This window comes from Motacilla alba, chromosome 1 (genome assembly GCF_015832195.1).
Source record: "Motacilla alba alba isolate MOTALB_02 chromosome 1, Motacilla_alba_V1.0_pri, whole genome shotgun sequence".
Lineage (NCBI taxonomy): Eukaryota > Metazoa > Chordata > Aves > Passeriformes > Motacillidae > Motacilla > Motacilla alba.
In genome coordinates this window covers 77265197-77290661 of record NC_052016.1, presented here as the reverse complement: position 1 = coordinate 77290661, position 25465 = coordinate 77265197, and positions in this window count along the sequence as shown.

Here is a 25465-nt window from a genome sequence, read left to right as displayed (position 1 = left end):
ATTCTGGTTTGAATGTGTCCCAGCATCTGCAAGGTAAGAATCTTCCCTGTTTGCTGCTGCCTTTGCCTTGCTAGAGCTGCCTTTATGGCCTCTACAATCTTCATATTTCAAGATTCTTCAGTGCACATTCCTGCTGTAACTACGAGTTATTGGGTTCTTTTTTAAAGAAAAATAATTTATAACAGACATTAGGCAATGTTAACATCCTATTTTTAGCTAGTGCTAAAAGGGAGGCCATTAAGCAAGGAACTCTTTTCTCCTAAGGAGCATTTGTATATAAGGGAGGTTGTGTGCATAGTTGTGAACAAGCTCAGACTAAGGCAGATCACTTCACCCAAAGATTGTCTTGTAAACCAGGCAATGAATCCAAACAAACTGGAGGTCAGCCACTGAGAAAAAAACAAAAGCCAGGGCTAGTCTGGAGTTATCTGGTTTTAGAAAGAGGGTTTATAAAAATTAATAAATAAATAAATGCTTTATGAGTAAATAATAAATAAAATAATGAGTAAATAATAAATAAAATGCTTTATGAGTAAAGAGAACTATGTCATCTGCAGTTTAAGAGCTATGACTAAGAAAAAGTGAAAAAGAGAAGAAGGGTTTCCTTTGCTTAATTAAAAGAGGGAATATTTTTTACCTCAAATTTAATAATTAAAAGGCAGAGTAGATTCCTCTATGAAAACACAGTGAAGAGCAATTTCTGTCATTTTACCATCAGGTAAACTTGCTGAGGTCAGCTCCTGGCCAAAGTGTATGGCTGACCTCAGCAAGTTTACCTTGTGGTAAAACTAACAGGCTTTGATCTTTACTTTGTTTTCACCTCAGGACAGCTCCTGCTTGTTAGTTACCTGGAGGTAAAAATCACACCTTCTTTTATCACCAAAGCTAAGTCTGTGAAGCAAACAGACTGGAAATAAGAAGAAATGAGAGCTGATATATGGCATACAGACATCAAAGGAGGGGATGCAGCGCTTATTTTTGCTTCCTCGGGAGGAAAAAGGAAATTTAGAAATACCATAACAGACAGAATATATTGCAGAAATTGTAAATATTATTGAACATTATGAATAACTACCTCATAGTAGTGTTTTAGATAAAAAAAAATTAAAAAAAAAAACAAGGTAAAAGGAGAAATATGGTAAGAAAGCAAGGAAATGAAGTGTAGAGAAATTATGTGGAGCAAACCAATACAGACACAAATATTCTTTGGTGGGTCTTAAAAAATAAGAATCTATAAGGAAAAACATGAGATGGGATGCATTTGGAAGTGCCCTGGATGGTGAAGCTAAAAAAGCAAGCATGAGCAACAAGCCCATGACTGTATTAGGATAGCAAGATGGGACTAGACCACACCACGGGTGGACTGATTTTGACCATGGAAAATCCAGTGGAATGTGGTCATGAACCAAGCTCACAGGGGAGCAGTAGATGGTAGCACAGGACATTGAGGACTACTTTCTGCTGATAAGTTTTGACAACTGAGTTGTTTCACTGCGAAGGAGGCAAAAAAATACTCAAGAAAGGGTGGATCTCATCAAAAGACTCAGTGATGGAACCTAAAGAAGGCAGGAATTTAGAAGAAAGAGCATGTGGGGAGCCACTGCTTAGTCTTGCTCTTCTTTTAGCTGTGAAAGCATGCACTCAAAAATGTTTGCCATTTAGTATCTGAAGAATTTCTATAATTTCTCTGGTGGTCCAGATTGCTGTAACTATTTAAATACTGTCATAAATAATTGCGGTTTGTCTAGTTTTGGGGTTTGGGGATTTTTTTGGTTGGTTGGTTCCTCTGTTTTAATCAAGATCATACTTCTGTGAGCCCTAATTTAGTCAGGTTATATATTTCAGAGCAAACAGCTTGCTTTGCCTAAGTACTTCTGTGAACTGAACACTCTGCCCTGAGGCGAGCAAATCCAAAGCCAAAGAGGGATGCACCCTTCATATTCCACTAATTGATTGAAGGGGCAAATGATCTATAGGAAAAGTTGCATCATTAACTTAATTGAGGGCAAAGCCTAATTAGAGGGGAAATGAAGTAGACAGAGCCAGAGACACAGCAGGCCTTCATGTGAGATGTCAACAAACAGACATTGTAACTAAAACCAGACAGAAACCGAAGCACTTCATTTACATCTTTAATTTCAATGTGAAAATATTTACAGTGATTGTGATGTGTTTGTGAGATTGCAGAGGAATGCAAAAATTTAACAGAGTTAAGCTGAAATCAACAGGTTTTAGAGTTGAAGAAAAAAATCAACTGACTAAAGTTGCTTTAAAAAATCTTGAGCAAACTGACTGAAGTTCCTTAAGACTACGTTTGTTCTTCTCTAGTATATTTGAATTCTACATTCCTGAGGAAATCCAACAAGAACTGCACCAGGAATTTTACATTAGGGAGTAAATAAACCAAGTAAATTGTGGTGCACCATATTGCTTCAGTTTGACTCTACGGAATTCCTGAATGAAGAGATAAAATGTCACTTTTGTACATTTGTTCTCAAATGGTTACTCTGTGCAGTTGCTTTTCTGGTGTTTCCTTGCTTGTGCAAAGAGGCTTCACCCCTCAGAATCACAAGCTCCTGAGCTGTAAACAGGTGATGTCAAATTCTAGAGGCTTGTTAAGTATTTTAAACATTAGTTTAAGATCTGAACTAAAACAGGTGTCAGAGGTCTTTTCAGGACCTTTTCCGCTGTGTTTTAGGGGCTTTTTTTGGCATGCAGCTCTTTTTTTTACCCACTGCAGGAATACAAACAAAACCTTTTCATGAGAAAAGCCACTTAAGTGAAATGAGGAATGCAAGCAGACATGTTTTGGCTACAGTGCATGTCTTTAAAGTATATAGGCATTATTATACAAGTCAACTGCATTCATATGGGTATCAAGCATTCTTTCAAAAGCTGGGCCTTGAGCCTGCTCAGAGATATGCACCAAATTTTTGTGAGCATATATAATTAAATAGTGTGTAGAGATATGTTAATAAATGGAAAGAATAAATTAATTTCATTGTGACAACCAAAACTCCACAGAGCCAGAAAAATCATCACACACTAATTAACCAAAACATTTTTGAGATGTCCTCTTTTGTATTCTAAGGAAAATTATCAACAGTTTGCAGCTTCACAAATGTCACATTTTGTTAATCAGTGCATTTACGTACCAAATAACAGACTCATCCACCTGTTTGTGGCAACTGGATGTTAAACAAATGCTTCTGTATTCATATTTTATTCTTCATATTTTTTGTCCTCCTTAGCCAACATAACGGCTCTCATGTCCCATCTCCTTCCATGCAGATCAGCACTTAGCCTGAAACTTTGTCCTGGATCTGCTGATGCAGCTCTTAAACAAGAAAACTCCCAATGACTTCTGGAGGATTTTATTAGCGTTGGATCACCGTGTCATTCTCAAATGAATTTGAGTTTATCCATAAGACAAGTGAGAGCCCCTGATCCAACCAAGATAATACCATGGCTCCCTTGGAATTCCAAATCCGTGCAAAGCTTGAAAACAGTTTAGGCTTTATGTAGAAGACAGGAAGAGGCTCCACTGAGTACAGTATTGGTAATTATGCATGTTGTTTTACAGGTCACACTAAATGCACCTAAAGTTAGCCTAAAAAAGTGCATATTGTGCCATTTGTGAGGCTAAAGACCTTCAGGGCGAATCTCCCTTTAGCTCCCTTAAACTACATTAGCTCAAAGCTCATTTTGGTGGAAGATGGAATTTATAAAATTATGGGTTTCAAGACAGCAAAAATTACAGCAGTCTACAAATCAATGAAGCAGTCTTTCCTATTTCAGCTTTGTAGTAAAGTTTACTGTAAACTACGTAATAAGAGGAAATCCTGCTTGGATCATACTGGAGTACAATAGTTGAATGTTAACACATTTATTATCACCTGTCACATCCCTATGAATGCATCATTGTGAACATGAGTTTGGATCTAGGACAGCATAATTAATCATTGTTCCAAAAAAACCCACAGTAGTTAACTATTTGTCTCAACATATTGCATTTAAATTATCCTCCTCATTAAATCAATTATGAAACAATTTAAGTATCCTAATTAAGCTACTAAGAACGAGAACATTGTTGCAAAATAGAAATGGAAAGATACTACCAAATGCCATCCTGATTTTCAAGTGTATGTAGGGTATTTCCTTTCCTCTTTACCAGAATTCATACTGCTTGGGAATTAAATTAGGAAACCTTTCCGGAGTGTATTAGTTGGGGTTTGGCAATATGCTGCCTTTGTCATGTGGCTTTTTACAGCTTGGAACACAAGGAGAACTTACTCTTGTGCGCTTGTACTGTGGACTGTAAACATATCTTATGATGCAGAGGAGTTTTTAATACTTCCCAATGAAATATAGAAAACAATGGCAGCTATTGAAACCCTTATGTTTTTGAAAACATGGTATCTTTACCATGGTATATTTAACTCATTTTCTCAAGAGCGGCATACACTGAAGCAAATATTGACTTGTGCGCATCTGAATTAATCTTCCCCAGGCTGCCCTCATAGTAAGCAGGTGGAAACAGTTTTGAGATGTAGTTAATATGACTTATTTTAGATACCTGCTTTGGGATAAGATGAATCATATCTTAGAAGTACCTATTCTTTTTCCATTGACCCAAAAGGGAGACCAAGACTTTTAGGTGTCAAGATAAGGATGTCTGCACTTCAGTAATTTAAATTTCAGCCCAAGACCTTTCAGCCTGGTGTACAACACAATAGAGGCAACATGAACTTGAAAGCTCAAAGGTCCTTTGATTTTTTACACCTGCAGCATCATAGAAGTTGTGAAACTATACCAAGGACTTGATTGTAAGAGTGGAGAGACACAGCCTAGCAAAGTGATACAGGAGATACCCAGAAAATACACTGCAAATGGTTCTGTAGATGGAAATAGTCTTATAAACTAAATTTGTGGAAAATATGGTCCTTCCAAATGCTAATAATTTCTGTTAATATTTTATGTTTCCCTTAAATTTTCTTTTGTTTTGACAAGATCTCCATAATAATATAAGTATTTCAGCTGCTGTTGCTGGTCTTTCTGTAGTAAAATTCTACTGTGATCTCTTACTGCAGTACTAATTTCATCAAGTACATGAACTCACTCTAACCATTTTGATGTCTCAAGTTTAATGTCAGCTGGAGCCTGATTTAACTTCAATATTGTTGCAAAATGTTTTCTTATGCTCCTTACTCTTTCAGAAAGGAAAAGTAAATTATTCTTTAGGGAGCACTTTGTTTCACCATCTCTAGCAGTTGATTTATTTATTTTTTTTTAGGTACAAACACTGTAAGGATGATTCACTTCAGCAGCAAATCTGTCCCACCTTCAGTATTAACTTGAGCAATTTTTGCTTCTTTTTCAAGCATGTTCCCCACAGACCGATGTCTGTTTTGAGAAGTGCATGAAATCTTGTCTCAACAGTGCCCAGAGCAGCTATGTGCTCTGATTGACTCTTGTTTTCTTAATAGGGCCACCTTTCCATATGGTTAGCTTAGACTTGGTAGCCTTCTCCTCTGGCAGAAGCAAATAATCCCTGGCAAAATGTAGAACTGCACAGTGTGGGGCAGCCCATTTATCTTTAGCTTTCTGTTTCTCATCAGGGTGCATCAGCAGCATGGCAAATATCTTGATCTTTAGAAGTGAAAATGTCATTCTGACCACTGCCCACCACTGAATGGGAATTGTTTCCATCATCTTTTCCTGCATAGCAGTTATTGGTAGATTCCTTTCTCTTCTGCTTGACAAGATGTAGCAGGAAGATCTATATAATTTTTTACCATTTGCAATTTCCAGAATAAAATTAGGCACGTTACATATTTTGTTAGTTTTGTGGGTTTTATAGAGGGTTTTTTTGCCTTTTGTTTTTTTTAGAAACAAGGGGGTTTGTTCCAAAACAGCCCCATGCAAAATGAGCTGCAATATATAGTTGTTTTTTGCTTAACAAAATTTTTAAATAAGTAGAGGAAAAAAAAAATTCAAAAACAATGTTTCCTTTCATAGAAACCATAATCAATGTTAATTTAAACGTATGTTTTCTATACGTCTATTGTAAATTCCATCTTCCAAGTTTTCTGTAAAAACTAACATTTGTCAACAATTACCACTTGGTGCTATATAGCACTTCTTTAAAAACATTTGGAGATACCTACTGTGCACTAACTAAGGGCAAATGTTGATTGTTAATAGCTTTTATTATATGTGGTCTTGTTACTGGTGAAAACGTGATGAATTTTAAGAAAAATTTTGTGCTAAATCACAACTAATTTTATTTTTAACAGCATTGTAAATAGTTACATTACACTTGCAAAACAAAACTCTAAATCCAGGAAGGAATAAACTGTGTAGAATTAATTGACTTGGGAAAGGTTTCTTTTCCTCACTCTCTGCACACACCAAAATTCAGCTCACTGTGCATTTAATAAGTTGATTACAATTACAGGACACAGATTGTTAATTAGGAACTAAACATCACTTTCCACAAAGGATTGACATCCTCCTTTTACATAAAATACGCAAACTTATATTTTGTGTAAATAAATGAGGAATTTTGTGGACACAATAGCAAAGCAAATTTGTCCGATTTGCCAGGTTTACCAAATGCTCAGATTGCTTTTGGGTTGAGGAGGTACAGACTCTTTGTGAGCTTCCCACAGACAAAGGCACACTGATCTTCAACGCACTGACAGCAACAGAGCCAGTTGCTGCTGTCTTCAGTGTGAGGAGGTTTCAGCCCAGGAGGCAGAAACATTGGCTAATGTGAAGGAATAGGGGCAGCCTTGTTAGCAGGGCTCTTTCCCAGGAAGTCAGGAGCTGATCAGCTCTACGCTCAGCAGGAGATGTCAACAAAGTCTATAGAAATTATGATGGGCGTTTCAGATTACATGAAGAAATTGTGACTTTCTCAGAAAGGTCATATGTAAAACATTCGCCTTAAATACATTCTCCTCAAATTAGATCAGCAGTTTACACAATATAATTTATTTTAAACATTGCTTCTTAACAAATAACTGGAAAAAAATATCTGTAAAAGATGCTTTAGAAAGAAAACAGAAGTCAAAGTAAGGGTAAAAAAAAAGAGGAAAGAATAAGAACTTAAACAACTTAAAATCACAAAACCAAGAAAGGGCAAAGTCCTGCTCCTTTTTTTGCTGGGAGAAAAATTAGTGGGATATTATAGTGGTAGCAATAGACACAGCATTTTCAATACTCCTTTGTGGCAAAGAGGGGGAAAAAAAAAAAAAGCAATCAAACCCTCCTGCTGCCTGAGGCATGCTCCTGAGCAAAACCCAGCTCCTTAGGCTTGGGTCAGGGAAGACAGGATTTGGCTCAACAGGATGCATGAGTGGATTAACATGACAAATTAACTGTTAATCCAAGTAGTAGCCAACTATTAATAAACTCCTCATGAACACTACCTTAGCAATTTGAACTCTCAGCTCCTGGGGTGTTTTGAGTTTGGAGGGTAAATGTGAACTAGTCCCCTGTCAGAGGCACACGTAGTGGTCATCTAGGTGAACAAATACAGACAAATCCATCCCACAGCCTTCATAAAGGTGCTGCAGTCTGTCAGGACACGGACAAGGCACTTCAGACTTTGGAGCTGGAAGAAAGAAGCTATTTTGGTAGGGGAAATGAGTTGGAGGGAAGTGCTCACAGCCTGCCACTTTATCCATGTTGGCATAATAGCTGCTAGCTATTAATGTTTTTCCTAGCTTTTTTTTTTTTTTTAAGCCTCACTTGGTTATCAAATCAGTAAAAAGTATTTTAGATATCATTGGAAGATTTCCTTTACTTCTTTGGAAATGTGAATTAGTCTCACAATTAGTCTCACAATTACTTGAATCCACTGCTATTTTGTTATTTTGTTTGCAAGTTTGGGTTTATTTTCTTGCAGTCAGTGGAAAATCTCCATGAATATCACTAGAGAAAAAAGGATTTCAACCACATTAATTTAAGTTCAAGTTTTCCAATTTATATCACTGTGAGGAGAAAAAAGATTGCAAATAATGCTTCAATATAAGTTTTAGTTCCAAGGGATTATTTAATTTAAATAATTTAATTTTAATTTAAATGAGAAAGAACAACAGGTATGTGACTCAAGTGCCAACAAAAACAGGTACTTTGGACATAATTACTCAAGTAAATCTACTTTTGCCTTTACTGAGTGCTTAGTTCTATCAGTTTAATGAGAATTTTATTCTGAGTGATGACTGCAGAACTAGGTCCTCCATCTCTAATAACTGAATGTCTCAGATGTGTTTCAGTCTTACAGCTAGTTTTCATCCTTGCATCTCCATATATTTACATTAGCAAGCTTTTATTGCCCAATAAAAAAAGTATGCCAAATTTTGCCTGAGCACATAAAGTATAAAATACTGCAGAGAAATCCGTAGCCAGTATTATGATAGGGAGTTTTTCATTTGTACAGTAAAATATTTTTTAAATGATGCTTTAAACAATGTATACTTATAAGGGAGGCCTTTGCTTATTTTTTTTAATTCAAAAGGATTCAAGAATTGCATGGTTCTCAAGAATTGAAGCATTGTTTTGTTTCCCATGATGTAGGAAAGCTTGGTGATGGATTGCAATTAAACAATTCTAATTTTATTTTTAAAAGATAAAAGAAAACAAAAGAAAAGATAAAAATGAAAGAAAGAAGATGACTTTTGAAAAAACAAAACCAACTGAACAAAAAAATAAAAAAACCAAAAAATCCACGCGCAAACCAAACCCCCAAACTCAACAGGGTTGCAAGAGAAGAACAAGAGTAAATGTTCATTTCCACATTTTGATTTATAGGGAAAGGCTCAGCAGCTTACATAAAACCAAAAGGGGAAGTAGTCGAACATTGGGTCAAATCTCCATTCACATGTTTTGCAATAAAAGGCTGACTGTAGCCTTTGAGCCTTGCTTCCAGTCACAGACAATGGCAATTGCAGAGCAAGACTAATAACAGGATTTAGCATAAATCCACCACAGGAAGTGAACAGTTGTACTGGCAAATAATTAGCCATGGAACTTTTATGGCAACATCAGGATGCTCTCTGTGCTTTAAAGCATTGTCTGCAATTGTGATCAGGAAAAAAAACTAACTCACTTCTCTGTTCTTGTAGAAGACTTTTACCTATAGACAATTTTTTTGCAATATTTTAATAATTTTCTCCTTATTATAATTTAGTAGCAATAGTGCAAATATTGAATTTGCATTTGAAGGTTTTTCAAAAATGTTCTTTTCTTTTCTTTTTTTTTTTTTTCTTTTTTCCCTCACTGGTGCTTTTTATTGCAAGGTAAATTGTGTTTATTTTGCATGGCTAACAATTGGGTTCAAAGCAACACTTTGATCTTGAACCCCTGCCAGATTCCAAGAGCTGAAAGCCCCCCTGTGCAGTGAAGTAGACCTGTACTCACAAAGCCTGGCTAATTTGCAAAGGAATGTCAAAATTACTGGCACAGCTGACTACTGTGGTGCAGTACAATCTATAGTCTTTCTAATGAACAGAGATCTGCTTTACTCCATGTATTTGCTTGTCACTTGTTAGAAAATATATTTTGGATTCTCTAGACAAGGAATTTCTGTCATTGTATTAAAACAAACAAGCAAACAAAATAAATAAATTTTTAAAACCAGATGAGCTACTGTGAAATCTTTACTTTTCATAAGAGATAATCTTCTGGTAGCCAGTACAATTAGATCTAAAGAAAGCAGTCTATCAGTTCCTTTGCATTTTACAAAAGCTGCAAAGAATTCAAAGAATTTTAGCTGGGGAAGAATATGCAGGTTCTATGTAAGTGCTCTGAATACATTTCTATATCTTTTGTTGTTATCTGTTCTGCCTAGTGAGGGTGATATTCCTTCTCTTGGAAGTGAGATACATTAATGAAACTGAAGAAAACTCCACCTCATTTCCATTGCCTTTGTGTATCTACTTCCTAGAGACTGGACAAAAAAAACCAAACCAAACCTAAAAAAACCCGAACAAATAAACAAACAAAAACCCCCCAAAACTCAAGCCAACCCAAAACCAAATTAAAAACAAAAATCAAACAAACAACTTCCCCATAAAACAAACAAAGTCACCAACCAAAGCACCTGTGAGGAGGCTGTTTCCTTGGTGTATTCACTCAGAATTCAAGAAACTGGATGCTGAATCACAATGGAACTTGAGAAACAGATGTCCAGAACTGCACAGTGGTTGTCTATAATCCTAGATCTGTCTCTGTAGAGGTCAAGGAGAGTGCAAGGTACCTCAAACCTCCTAAAGACTGCAAATCATGACTGCAATGATCAGCTTCAGTCATGATGCTTTCTTTCACGTATCCCATGGTGCTCAGCCTGCACCATGGGACACATGAAAGAAAGAAAATACCTACAGAGCTTCAGTGCTTTTCGGGGTTTAGACTCTTCAGCTGCTAATGAAAGTGTAGTATATTCCTGTATAGGGCTTTCTCTTTTTTTTTCTTTTTTTTTCTTTTTTTTTTTTTTTGTGTAAATAAGCAAGATTCACAAATGGCTGGAGAAAGGAAATAGTATTGGATATAATGCCACAAGTAAGGAGCTGAGGCACAGAAAAATCACCAACAGGATTTTCAGAAGGATTAAAGCAGCATGACTTTATTGACTGTGCTGCATTAACATCAAATGTGGTTTGACCCTCAGTGATTTCTTCAAAGTAAGACTGGAAGCAGAACAGGAACCAAACCCAGGTCAATACTCAAGCCACAAAACCATAATTACTCTCCTCATTTCTTTTCTATATTTAGGAGGGAAAAAAATAGTGACACATGTGCCTGTAGGGTGACCTGTCATGCTGCTAAGTGTCTACTTATGCAACTTCAGTCCCTCTTATTTTAACTAACTCTAATTTTGAATGCTGTCTTTGGCATTCTGCCTTGGACTTCTCACAAGGCTTTTTTTGTGGTATTTTTTTTTCTTTATTTTCTTCCTCTTTTGAGAAGGGAGATAGTAAATGTGAATAATTATTTCTCCATAAAGAATAGAGCTTTTGTAGTCACATTTGGCATCAATGTGATTTCTTACTTTAAAAAAGTTTAGACTAAACCCATGTCATTTATACTGTGAAAATCCCTAAGAATCCAAGTGAATAATTCTTTTGAGCTTCCAGCAAAAAGTAATATATTTTAATGTTCTGCTTATGGGACTTGTTTTCTGTGTTGTTTTGTTTTGCATTCTTGGAGAATTATGCTATGATCGCTAAAATTAGTCATTCCATTTTTTGGATGATTTATACAAGATATCTAGATCAAACTGGGAATTGAATAAAATAATTTTGAAAAAGATAAATTTGTCTCAGTATAGTTACAGAACTATAATATCCATTCAAGGGGAATGTGAAGAGTGTACAAGTTCTGGAATGCAGTGTATACTATGTCTGGATACTTAGAGAGGAAAAGAACAGAGAGAAGTTATTCAAGGAATGGAGAATAGGGTCAGATTTTTAATTCAAAATTCACCCACAAGCTTGTATCACAAGCAGTAAGTGGATCAATAACACTAAAGCTTTTCTGCCATGTTTTATGGCTAGCACTGTCTGTGAAGACTGAAGTGCATCTTTCATCTATTAACTGCAATTATGAAAGCATGTTTTCCCCAGCATGTAAGATTTATATCTATAAATTCGAAGTTATATTTACCTGCAAAATAAAATAACAATAGCAATAACAATAATATCTTAGAGTGCATTTGCAACTGAATGCTACCAAGTCAGCAGAATTATGTTGGAAAATGCATCAGTGTCAAGAAAGAGGCAATCTATTTGCTAACAAAATAGTTACTGACAGTACCTTGGATATGTATAAAAGTATTTTTAGACAGTCTCACTTTTCCCAAGATGAATCTGCTTGGTGGTTTCACAAAATATTCTGATTTGGAAGGGATCCACAAGGATCACCAAGTCCATATTCCAAGTAAAGGATTCATGCAGGGATTGAGCCCATGACCTTGGTGTTATTAGCACAATGTTTGACCAGCTGAGCCCATCTCAGGATGACATTTGCTGTCATGATGAGCAGATCTATGTTGGTATGGCTGTTCTTTGACTGCCACATGAGTTTAATCTGTTTTTATTATGGAAGATACTCCAGAGAAGTTACCTGAGACCCAGGGAACCTATGTCCTGAACCAGCTGTGAGCTTATTTAACCAAGTTCTGAAAATTAGTTTACCTTATGTTTTTGTTATTCAAATTTGCCTTTTATATGTCAACTTATAAACTCAGATAAAATGTCAACTTAGATAAAAGTGGTACATCAAATGCAGGAAGAAAGATTCTTATGTTTTCTATTCTATTAGAATCAATTAATTTTTTTAATTTATGTAGGATGAATTTTTCTAAAGTGATTGTGTAGGATGAATTTTTCTAAAGTGATTGTGTTGCAATAAAAAATGGGAAGTTCCATGAGAAAAAAAGAAATTTATTTTCATTATTTCTTCCATAATTAAATGCATCTGCAATAAAAAATCCTAATTGAGAATTTTTAAAATGAGGTACCAAGAAAATGTTTCTCTACAATATAGAGTAAATATTTTTATAATAATTTGTAAAAAAGGTGAAGTGTTTGTTAATGATATTTGTTGGTGAAAAAAATTTGTCAATACAATTCATCTAAAGTGTCCCCTGTACCTTTTGATAGAAGTCAAACAGAAATGATGTATATTATGAAATATCAGGACAAACAATTCTGGCCACACTTTAAAGATGAGAAATTACTTCAGTCATTGTTATCTAAGAAAGGATCACAATAGGAAAAGACCTAAAATGATTCTGGAATTTATGAGCAGGAAATATGAAGTAGCTGTAAGGGGATCAAATTACCTCTGGTGCAGCTATTACTGCTACCCTGAGTCCACACACAGAATTCACACCTGGAGAATGTGTTATTGCATCGGAGGGAGAGTGCACCAGAGACAAGACAAATACAGAAAAGGACAAATAAGCAAGAATTGGAAACTGTGTGTTATAGCTAAAGATTTAATGAGGTCAGATTTATAGAGGAGGGATTTCCAGCACTGTATGAAGCTGACAAAGACAGCCTTGAAATCCACCACGTTATTTAAAAGCAGTGCCAGTTATCCCCTGAGATAAAGCTCGCTAACACTTGCAACATACCACAAATATAACACAGGGTTGGAGGGTTCTCACAGCACAACCAGTGGGCTGGAAGCAGGTATCAATCCAAGAGGACCCCACAGCTCCAGTGAAGACATTGCATGGATTCCCAGCAGACCATCAGCCCAGTGCAGCCAGCTGATGTGCACTGTGTGTGCTCAGAGCAATAGTTGTGCAAAACCTCAAGGATGAAGGACTCCTCTGTTTTGTCTCTTCTCTCTTCCCATGGAAAAAGTGATCACAGCATCCTGGACACAGGATTGAGGGTCTCAGGTAAATTAATCAGGGTCCCCGCTCACTTTAACCACTTTGTCTAATTCTCAGCAGAGAGGAACAAGGATCTCAACAGGGCAACTTATCCCATCCTGGTAAGTGTCAAAGCTAGACAAGAATGCTTCACTCAGATATTGACTTCCCACAGAAAAGAAGGTAGAATGAGTTGTGTGCATAATGAATAACAGTTACATAAGCTGTATCCAGCTGCTGATATCCTCACTTGAGAGAGAAATAAACACTTTTTAGACTCAATTCATCTGGCCTGCTTTAGATATGTTCTCTAAAACAAAATTAATCATGAGAAAGAATTACATAACTGGAGTCTTGAAAAGTGGTTTGCCCTGTATAAGCTGCATTTTATCAGCCGACCTTCACATTCGGTATCTTAAATTTAAAATACTACAGACTACAAATCCCACGAAACATGGAATTATTTTTACCTTTAGGTCTTTGTCTTCAGGACATGGGTGGTATCAAAGAGAAAACAGGGAACAAAACCCACAGAAGAAGGGGAGGGAAATCACAGAAGAGTGGCTTTACCTCTATAAAAGAAAAAGAATTAATGACTCAGAATGATACAGAAGGTGGAAAAAAAAAAAGAAATAAAATTATTCCTGTGAACTCTCACTCCAAGACAAGTCAACATTAACATGTATCTTTGAGAATCTGTGCATGCAGTGACAGCTGTCAGAATGCATTCACAATAATTGTTAGGAATTGGCATTGAGCCCTGAATTACATGAAGAAGGAAAACTAGTTAAAAATTTTAAAGAAATGGTGCTGAAAATAAAGGCATGTAATTGGCAAAACTAGGAGGCAGAGGTAAATAGAAAATTGCTGCTTTTCTTTTCAAACTAATATAGTCAGATTCATTCTATTTGTCATACACTTTCTTTGAGGTTTATTAGTAATCTCATGGTCTGGTCTTAAACAGAAACTTAGTTTAGAGACTCATCAAGTGAATTCTGAGAAAACAGATGAGCACTATGGAAACATTTCACTTGAAAATCTACTTAGCCCTGAAAAAAAGGACTGAATATTAGTGAATGTTTGTTTCTGCAGTATTAAATTCAGTAGCAAAGAAAACAAAATATCTTTGAGATGATAACAAATAAACATTTCTGTAAACTAGGAAGCTGTGTAATCTAACTGATTATATGCATTTCAAAACTAAAGACTGGCTATAAATTGGAAGCATAAGGATCATTCCTTATGACTCCTCAACTCTGAGGCCACCTGATATGTAAGAGCCTGCAAATATATTATCTAACTCTCTTATTCTTTAAAACTCAATCCCTCACCTGTTGGGAGTTGTTAATTCTCCAACCAGGCCCAAGCTGTTGGAGGATTCTGTCACAGGATAAAACATGACAGGAACAGCTCTAGCAAAGCCACAGCATGGCTGACAGCAGTTCCAAGCCCACAGGTCCTTTAATTAATCCGTACAAAATGCAATATTAGAGCTTGGTGCTCTTAGCCATCCCTACTACACAAGTTGTTGCTTCTACACACCCTGATGGTTTCTACAAGGAGTGATTGGGCTGGGGGTAAGAGTAAGCTAAATTATGTTTGCATGGTGAAGACCATGCAGCACTGAGCTTGTCCCAGGCACAGTGAGCAGAAATTAAATCAGGTAGCTTCTACTTCTGTGGAAAGAGCCAGGGGGAGTACTGTAGTACATAACTAAAGGCATGTATACAAATATCTCTATATCTATGTATCTATCTATCTATCTAATATACTTTAAATAGAAACACAATTTATGCAAAACCCACATTTTTAAAGGGTAAGAAACACAAATCATAGGGAAAGCAAAGACTAAGGCTTGTATTTCATCTAATATATCCCTTTGCCTCTGAATTGGTTCCCTTGAGACACTGTTCAGTAGGTTAATAATCCTCAAGATTAGAAAGTGTTTTCTTGATATTTCAGCTAATTATACCTATCCATAATCTCTTCCTCAAAACCTCTCCTCATTTTACCTCTTTGGTATTCTCTAAACAAGTATTTTATTTCAGCTTGGTCTTTCAGCTAAGCAAGCCTTTTCAGCTCAGTAGCTGTCTATGTAATACCCCACATAACAGGAATCCAAATCTGCAAATTGCTGAGCAGCTCCAAATTTCCTTAATTTGTAAAAGGCAGTGAAGGTACTTACCTTCTCACAACTTAATGCTCACAACTAATAAAAATACAAGCATTTAAAATAAATAAAATATCCTTGCTGAGTGTGTAAAATATCTAAATACATAAACTGGTTTCTTTCCAGCACCTCTTGTTCCATGAAAGAACAAAATTACAATTTTGGTAATAGTTATTATAAAATAATTCCTTTCAGGAAGGTCTGTATCTACAATGTGTATGTTCTGGGAAGAATACAGTTTACTCTGATAATTTTCTGGGAAGACAGGACCTTTAATTTTAAATGTTCAAAAAGAAATCTTTCACTAATACTTACAGGCCCAATTATGTGTGGGTGAATGCCACAATTCCTGGGATAGATTCTTACATATGCCAGCTTCCACAAATTAAAGACTCTTACTTTAGCAATACACTAAGCTGCAGTATCTTGGAAAAAAGTGACTATAATTTTCTTAGATGTTGCTCAGTCACCACTAAAGCCCTTTTCTCCTGTTTCTGTTATACTGCCTGTACTAGAGAATTAAGCTGTCCCCAGTGAAGATCTTAAGGTACATTGCTTTTCCACTGGTTTTAGACATATAAAGAGAAAAGAATGCAAGCTCTATCCTTCTGGGATGTGGGGACACAGTCACTTAGTGCCTTAAAAAGATAAACCATACGTTTTGAAATAAAAAACCAAACAGCTAAAAATAAAGGATCATATGCATAAATGTGCATTAAACTTCTTAGATCTCAGCTCTTCTTTAGACTTTTGGCAAGCTACACCAGAGAACTTCTCATGTCAACTAGAATACCTTCTGGAGTTTCCTGCTCAAGAGCCGTAAATGAAGGCAGTGTTTGCTATAAAATTAGTATTCACATGATCAAGGGCATAGAAAATGCTTCCAAGATTGTCTGTAATTGCAGACAAAAGATGAGAAGCCTCTAATGATTTTAGGAGTCTGACAATGGCAAAATTGAAAGATCTTTCACACGACTCATACCTCTACCAGATAGATTCCTAACCACTCAGGAACTTGGAAACACTTGGTGTAAATACATGACCAACTTGGCGGTGTATTGTGTTCCGTGTATTCAGGACTGACAGAAAAAGTGGATGAACACTCAGGTAACGGAGCCTGCTGCCAATGACACAAAATTATTGAGGACAGTCAAAGCTGACTGAGTAGAAATGTAGCATGATCACAGGGTAGCAGGGTTTCTGAGGAACAAAACATCAGGTGAAATTCAATCTGAGTAAGCACAAAGGGACACAGGAGAAAAATAAACCTAACTAAATATACACTTTCAACTACATATTATCAACCAGGAAGACACTGGAGTCATTACAGACAGATTTAAAAAAATCTTTAAGTATTAGCGGGTATTGAAATGTAATTTTAATGCTATAAAATACAAGAAAAAATATTTTAAAAATTAAAAACATCTTTACGCTATGTTATAAATCAGCATCATATTCCTATTTGGACATTTTTTTCTGAATCTGGTTACCTGCCTCATAAACACCACAGAAAAAAAATAGTAGCCAGAAAATTAAAATCAATACAATCAAAGAATAAAATTCCTTTCCTGATTATATCTCACTTCTAAAAATCAAATCTAATTCCTTTCCTTTCCTTTCCTTTCCTTTCCTTTCCTTTCCTTTCCTTTCCTTTTCCTTTCCTTTCCTTTCCTTTCCTTTCCTTTCCTTTCCTTTCCTTTCCTTTCCTTTCCTTTCCTTTCCTTTCCTTTCCTTTCCTTTCCTTTCCTTTCCTTTCCTTTCCTTTCCTTTCCTTTCCTTTCCATCTGTCCCCACAGGAAGACAAGGAGGCAAATGTACAGTTGGATGCAACTATTAAAAAAAGTTGTGGAGGACAAGTGCTTGTCCTCTGACTCAGGAAATCCTTAAACTGCAGAAAGGGAATACTGTTATTGTATATTTTGTTCCCTTACACTTCCTCACTCAAGCAACCTTTACTAGGCACTGTTCCCATTGATTCCCAATTTGCATATAAGAGTTTCATTGCTCCAGGCCAGTGCCTGACTGTATATTTGAGCCAAGTGAGGAAAACATGGACCTTATAGAAATTGCTAAAATGGTTGGCTTAGGATTGCATAGGCTGTCTCCAACACACACTCCATTATCACAAGACTGCCTTTCCAATGCTCTCTTCTTCCAAGCCGAGCAGATCTTGGACACCAGCTCTGCAGGGAGTTGAGAGCCTTCTTTATTTTCCTTTACTAAGAGTGCTATTTCAGTTGTCCACAAGCTCAGCCACTGATGGCAAGATATAACAAAGATGGATTTGGGTAGTGAGAAACAAAGTCAAACATTAAAACTCTCTTCTTTATCCTGCTCCCAGACGCAGCCTCAATCCTCGACCTAATGCTCTTCTATCCTCCCCAAGTGCCACAGTCCCAGGGTAGAGGTGAGTATGGTCAGTACATAGCAGTTTCTCTCTTCTGCTCCTGCCCACTCACATCCTTCCCTGCACCAGTGTGGGCTCTCCATGGGCTGGGGAGAATGAGGCACATCCTTGTGTAATCTTGGAGCTCAAAGACATAACTGGGTTGTCTGGTGAAGGAACTCTTGGGAGGTCACTAGAAGGTCCCATCTACCAGCTACTGTTAAAGACATGATGTTAGACTAAACATACTTTAAATCTCAGTAAATAACCTTACTAATATGGATATGATTTAGGTACAGAACTCTTATTTTCTATGTTTTGTTATCTCACATATATATATATATATATAAAGAGATATATATATATAAAATTTATTGTCTATAAATAAAATAGGATAACATGTTCAGATAAAATGCTTGCCCTAAAAATGATTGTCTCAACAAAGTTTTCATCAGACCACCTTTATGAGCTTTTCTTCATTAAATAAGAAGCTGTACTATCAACACAGATAGAGATACAGGGAGAAAAGGTAACATGTCCTTTTGGAGCAAGTCTTCTAATCTGACTGCTGTACCATTTCAGCCACTTGTTATTTGATCCTTGACCTTGCCATGAGAAATTGCGTAGTAGTAGGTTGCAGACTCACAGTGGCCAACATGCTGAAAGTGTACTCAGAGGGTGGTTGCTGATTAATTTTGCATGCTTCATGTCACTGAGATCTCTGAGCATATCAGAGGGCTGGAGACAGAAGGAGGTGTATTGTTTCTGATTTTCTCTACTACATAACATTCTCAGTTTGCACAAACAGAGGAGCCAATGCACCTTGCTGTTTTTAACAAAACTAGCAGATGATATGTTTATAGATGAAAAATTCAAAAATTTTATGTGAAATCAAACCAGTGAATTAGACACCCTAACATCTCCTGATTCCTGCGCATGGGTGGACAAGGTATTCTCAAGGTGAAGGAAAGTATGTGTGTGTGTGTGTGTATGTATATATATATATATATATATATATATATGTATATATATGTATATTTATGCATGTATATATATATAATATCTTAGTTGTTCAAATAACTGTTTAAGAGGAAAGATCTGCAGCCAGGGGTGTTTGCACAGAGCTGTTTCTCAGCTACCCTGAGAATCTGAACTTACATTTTCTGTGAGAGCATCCTTCTCTCCTAAATCTGGTCTGTACTCCCAGAAATGTCCAGCAGCAGGTAAGGAAGAGCTTGGCTCTGGAACATCCCTTTTTTTGGGGAAACAAAATTTTAAGGAAGACCTGTGTTGTCAAGTTCCTCTTAATAAAAAATGTTTCTGTTTTATTTTACCTTAAATTTCTACGGGATATAGAATATAAAACCACCATATATGAGAAAACCCATCTAAAAATGCTACCCTGAATCATCATCTCACTGCCCTACATTGTGAAGCAGAGACTGGACCACAGAAATAGTTTCCTGTAGACAGAACCCCTTTTTGTTGCCTGGAATTAATTGAATTTATAGACTAGTACTCTATGCAGCAGTATGTCATATTATATTTGCTTTGATTTTTCCATTTCAATTTTTCACACCCTCAACCCAATTTTGTCCCCCATCTTTGTTTAAAAGAATCAAACAGACATTGTGCACTATGCTCACATGCTGTCTACTAGGACACCACCAACTCTTCTGGAAATGTGCAAACTTGAAGGTCTTAGCAATGAGTTACTTCTCCAGAAAGTGCATTGTTAGATGTTTTATTTTTTTACCATGAAACATAATTTGCAGCTGTGTTGATTATCCTGGAGTGATTAAAGGTCCCCATATTTCTGCACAGAATCTGCCTGTCCTAGGTAAATTAAATAACACTGAGTTACTAGCAAATTTTGATGTTTTCTTGGTTTCACTGAAAGTGGGAGAAATGACCATAAAAAACTGGAGAGGACAAAGATGTTAAGAGTATATGGGAAAGTTGAAACCCCAATGATTGAATTGAAGCCTATGCTAATAGATCACTAGAGATTTGGTACCTAAACTTTTGCTTCTTTTTCTGAAACAGCACTTTCTAAACACAAATTGCTACTAATGCTAGTCCACCAGTCATTTAATATTGCAGCTCATTTGGAATACAGTTTAGTAATTTATTACTGATCACTCTGTTCAGATAATTCCTTTTCTTCACACTTTAAAACCTGATAGTGCTTCATCATTATCAAAAGGTATTAAAACAAAACAATCACCAGAAAGTGCAGAAAAAAGACAGTATCATAATTCAAACTGTATTTCTCTAATTATTTTGTGCTATTATACACAAAACATTTTTCCTTTTATATAAACACTATTTTCTGTAGTTTTCAGTCTAGTCACCTCATGTTATCCTTTGTGGATAAATGGAATTGGCTCACAAACAAAGTAAAGAAAAAGTCTATAGTTCTTGCATTTCTTCAGCATCCCACACTAATGACCTGCTCCTAAAATATAGAGAGAAGCACAATTAAGTTTTTAAGGTTGATCTTGAATATGGGATGCTAAATGCTAAAGGTCTGCAAGTGATAAATAGACCTTTGATGCTTTAGCTTCCATTATTATGAGAATCAGGACAGGTTGACAAAAGAAGGTCTCATTTGAGAAAAATGGAAATTTCTTGGGGAGAAAAAAAAAAGAAAAACCAAAGAGGGAGGGACAGGTGAGGGGATCAGTGGGGAAGTACTGTAACAAAATGGATGTGAAGTCTGTGGGAGGAGGGATTAAATGTTTAGGTGAAGCAGAAGGTAATAAAAGGTGAAAAGATCACACATGTAGGAAGATAGCTGTAAGGGATGGGGCAGAAAATTCCGTCCTCTGCACACACTGATGTCTGCAGACTGAAGCAGAGGTTAAGGTCCCAGGAAGTCAGTGGATCTTTGGCAGAAACCACTGACCACAAGGAACAACTCTCTGGCTGGTTTGTCTGGTGTCACCATTGCTCTCCAGCAGTGACTCACTGAGACGTTGCTCTGGCCTGAAGCTGTTGGTTATTGGTCTCCCACAGCTAGAGTTGGTAAAAGGGAGCACCACTCTTGCTCCACGGCTCATCGTCTTAATATCAAAGACAATACCTTCCCATATAAAACCTTTTAACTGGTGATCAGAACAGGAAGGAAAGCAAACCCTGTCCCACCAGGTTGTCTGGCAGAGGGTGACCCACAGCAAGGAGTGGGTCTTCTTCTGTCAAAGACCATTTGTACCTTGAGTGAATGAGGTATTCCCATTAGCCTGGGCAGACATATCTCATCTTGTCTGCTTGTGAAGTTAAAAATACTGCCCTTTTTTCCCCACACTAGCCTGATTTCTGCACAGAGGTGGTCAAAGAATTAGTTAATAAGGCTTTTAATGCAAAAGTAAAATTGAATTTCACTACCAGAAATTTTTACTCTATTCCTCTGCCCGCCCCTTTTTTTTTTTTCAGCTGTCTGCATTCCTCATTACTTGTACAGTTCAGTAAGCAAAAATACTTTACTTTAGAGTAATCTTTAGAGAAATCTGTTTTAGGGAGGTTTTAGAGAAATGTGTTTTTTCTTAAGTATCTGGTTTGTAACATTTAGAAATGTTGCTGCATTTACACTTATATAGAATCTATCTGTTTTCTCCCAAATGATTAGTAAAGGATGCTTGCTAACAATAAAATAACCTTTTCTTATAACTACAATGCAGTTTTTCTCCTTTAACTCCATTAAATCTCAATTTAGTGCTGTTTCTTTAAACTGACCCTCCCCGAAACAACTGCAGTATTATTGATTCAGGTTCTGATTTTCTGATCTCACCAAGTATCACATTTTGCTTTCATGCAACCACAGAGCTGCAGAATGGAAAAATACCCAGTTAAGTGCTTCCCTTCATGCTTGCAGTTAAAGTCTGTCTGTTCCTTTTGATTGATATCTCCATTGCTATCAAAGAGTAAATCCTCTAAAAATCATATAAAATATGTGCAGCTACTTTGTAATGTGCTGAGTTTTCTGAAAAAAATTCCTGAGACACATGAAAATGTATCTCCTTTGTGCCCTTTGGAAAAAACAAAAAACAAAAAAAGGTCCAGGAAATGGTGAAATAGATTCTTAACATTTTTCTGTTAAAGTGAATTTATGTGAAGAAAGTTTAATAATTAATTTAATGAAGGTTTGTCCCAATTTTAATTTTTGTAGAGATGCTGAAACTATAGGTTGGTGCTAGAGAGAGGCATGCTTTTGCCTGTGGCTATTGCAAACAAAAATATGGTAACCAGTTGTGGAGAATGCAACTCAGTGAGCAAACCCTCCTACAGAGAGGTTTTACCCTATTCCTCACTTCACAGCCACAGAGCACTCTCACAAAAGCCTAATTCTTCCCAGAAATAAGGTGACCATATCATATTTTCTTATTAAAGCTTCACTTTACCTAGCCTTACCCAGAACCAACATAGAACTGTAAATAGAAAATGTATCTTTACATTTATATTCAACTGCATAATGCACTTATTGTTAAGTCAGTTGATTATTTTTATTTGTTGATGTCATTAGAGACCCACATTTTTTACTATGGAACTGGACAGACAGGATTAGTCCAAAATTGCATGAACTGGTTGTAATGAAATCCAAAACGGAGCAAAACTCCCCTGGACTCATGAACTTTAAGTGCAACCTGTGTGGAAGACAGTTGCAAAGAATAACCTCTTCTCCCAAAATTTTTGGTAGAGAGGCCAGAAGTAAACAGGCAAACCTACTGTTGAGCAGAGGTAAGGGGAAAGCTTTTATCTGTCTGGACTTTCATATTACACACATCCCCATGAACCCCCTAAAGACCTAGATCATATTAACTGTGGGAACACGCAGAGCGTCCTGGCTGCAGGCCAGTCAGGAGTTTCAGAAACAGCTACAAGTTAGTTGAAACAGGTGCATGTAATAAAGAAGCCTGAAATAAAGAACCAGAACAACTGGCCTGTGTCAAGTCGAAGTTACTGTTACACAAGACTGTTCAGAATTTTCACAACAAGTTTCAAAAACCTCCAAATCTGCACTTTGCTTTTTTACTTTGGAAAATTGATTCATTGAAAGAATACAGACCAATGTATTTTCCACTTACAGATGGACCCAATAAAATCCAAAACCTTTACATTTTTAGAAACCTGTACTTTTTGAATTGTTATTGTTGTATAAATTTGACCTGTCTAGAAACAAGTACAGATGAAAACTGTGTGTTTTAAAAGGCCAAGGAAAAATGTAGGCATCAGACCTCTTAGCCCAGAACAAAACCAAAAATCACTTACAGTCATATGTACAGGTCTGTCCCATATGTTTGTGGAAAGCTGCATTTTATGTGTAGGCAAAGGAGAAAAGAAGATAAGGAGCTCTAGTGAATGTGAGGACATCTTCCTAGCTCAGACCCGACATTATCTCTGGACAGGGTTTGGAAGCCCTGGCAAAAGATATGTGAGAGTTTGTCCTCCACTTCCCACCGCAAGGATCTGAAAAACAAAGCAACATGTTCACCAGTGAGTTAGACTAAATTTTCTGGACATTGTAGCATGCATTTTCTTCGGTATAACCTTCTAGATGCTCACTTTGGCAGCACAAGTTAGAAAGCCCACGGCATGCCTTTCCTCTGATTTGACATGGCAATCGTACTAGCAGTGTGTGAATCAACACACATACAGACCAAGTCACAAGCAATATCCAAGATACAGACAAGGCCAAATTTTTACTAGCTTTTCCACATAAATGTTAGATGTAAGAAGTGCCAACAGTTTCTATTATTAAGATGTGTACCTGGGAAATAATAAAAAAATGTTCTTTAAAGAAAGAAGTACTTAAGAGCACAAAGTCATTTACATAAGGAAGGATGCTGTGGTTATTTAGACATTTCATTAGCAAACAAATTATCAGCTGTCAGAAACTGTTCATTGATTGTATTTGGCATCCTGGTGCTTTTTTTTTTTTTTTTTGTCTTTATAGTCAATATTCAAATCCTTCAAGATTTAAAAAAAGAAAAATCCTTTGAAACTGGTAATAAGTACTTCCTAGAAATATGTACTATTTCCCTGGAACTGAAGTGTGAATAGCAATAAAAATAGGGTCTGGTAAAATCACTTGAGTACTATTGGACTTTTCCTCGGTTTAGAAGACGAAAGTTAAAGAAGTTTATGGATTAACTGTATCAATTTTTTCTATGGGATTTAAGGTAGTGTATTTTCTGCCAACATTTTCAACATGTGGAATTAATGTTATAAATTTAATGATCTTGATGACATAAAACTAAGGGTTATAGAAAACAAAAGCAAAATTCTTACAGAACCTTCTTGTTATGAATGTACATCAGGTTGTGCAAGCTGGAGTTGTAAATATTGTAGCTTATTGCTCACACAACAGAGTTCCTCACTAAAAAACAGTCAGTGGAAGAAATCCATGCCCATATCTTTTATTGCAGCATTAAAAAAATTCCCAGTTAAGTCACTAATACTAAAAAAATCTACTGTGCAGACAACAGAATTTTTAATAATTTTCCTGCCATCAACTTTAGTAAAATAAAGTTAATCCAATGGCTTTCATGTGTCCAACACATGCATCTAATTTTGCTGGTTTTCTTCATATTTCCTTTTAACCTGGGACATAAAAACAGTCGCAACAGCAAAAGACATCAATAAACATCTAAAAAGCTCTAATTATTTCTAAAAAATTTTGGAAATGTACTCTCAGTGTGTCGCCCTCCACAGCAGTGGAACAGCACAAGAGCAAATGCTTTTACTGATATTCCGGAATGAGAAAGACACTTGGACTCCATAGACAGGTTTTTTGTGTGCTACTGTTCTCAGGAGTTGTGCTGTTACAAAATTTTAACTTGTAGGATTGCTTAAGCCAAAAGGTTGAAAGAATGGTGATTGAATACAAAGAGTCCACTTTCACCTCACTTTGGTGTTTTACAAATAGCACAAAAGCTTGAGCTCAATAGAAGTAAAGAGGAACCCAGAAAGCCAAGGTGACAAACTCAGTTTTGGTAGGAATAAGAGAGGCCTTAGAAAAGGCCGTCCAAAAGCCATCCGAAAGCCAAGATTTTAAGAGCATCATTATAGAGATGGTGATATAAACTATAACAGGACATTTCTGGAACGGTATAATGCTGGCTTCAGGAACAAAAGCCATAAGGCAATGAAAGAAATGAACAGCTGTAATGTTGAAACACTTGAATGAAATAAAAGTTGACAGCCAGGAACTGTCAGAAAGCAATTAAAAATATTAAAACCACAGACATTATGCATAAAGAAAGGCAAAATATTTATGAGGAATGAGAAGCATCATTAATTATAACTACCTCAATTAGCTTTTCAGGATCATCAAGTCTATGATTGCAATAAAGAACCTCCAATAAAGTAACATCCCCTCTTTAGACAGGCTTCCTATGTGCTCCTAGGAAGACAACTAATATGCACCCACTAGATGCCAGTCTGTAATGTGGGAAAAGTTCTTCCTTGTAAAAGCATGTTTTGGCTGAAGTCCAAAACAGAGTGGGAAATTTAGCCATAA